Source organism: Thalassophryne amazonica, chromosome 4, assembly GCF_902500255.1.
Source record: "Thalassophryne amazonica chromosome 4, fThaAma1.1, whole genome shotgun sequence".
Classification (NCBI taxonomy): domain Eukaryota; kingdom Metazoa; phylum Chordata; class Actinopteri; order Batrachoidiformes; family Batrachoididae; genus Thalassophryne; species Thalassophryne amazonica.
This window is the reverse complement of record NC_047106.1, coordinates 99,505,144-99,505,406: the sequence shown is the minus strand read 5'-3', so window position 1 is coordinate 99,505,406 and position 263 is coordinate 99,505,144.

Sequence of the window (263 nt, the reverse complement as noted above, 5' to 3'; positions counted from 1 at the left end):
AACACTCGCATTATTCCTGTTGTATTGTGGACCTAGTAACATCTGATAATGTCCAGATTATAGACAGTTCTCTGACCAGACATTAAGATTTGTAGTCACCCAAAAATTAAACAGTATCTTCAGCCTTGTCCACTTCCACCAAAGTCCAGGATAGTTTTAACCCCACTTTCTGATTCACTGTCATCCCAGACCTTCCACCCACTCTGTTCTGAATTTATGCATTTCCATTCATAACTAAAGAATAATGAAACTGACAAGATGAA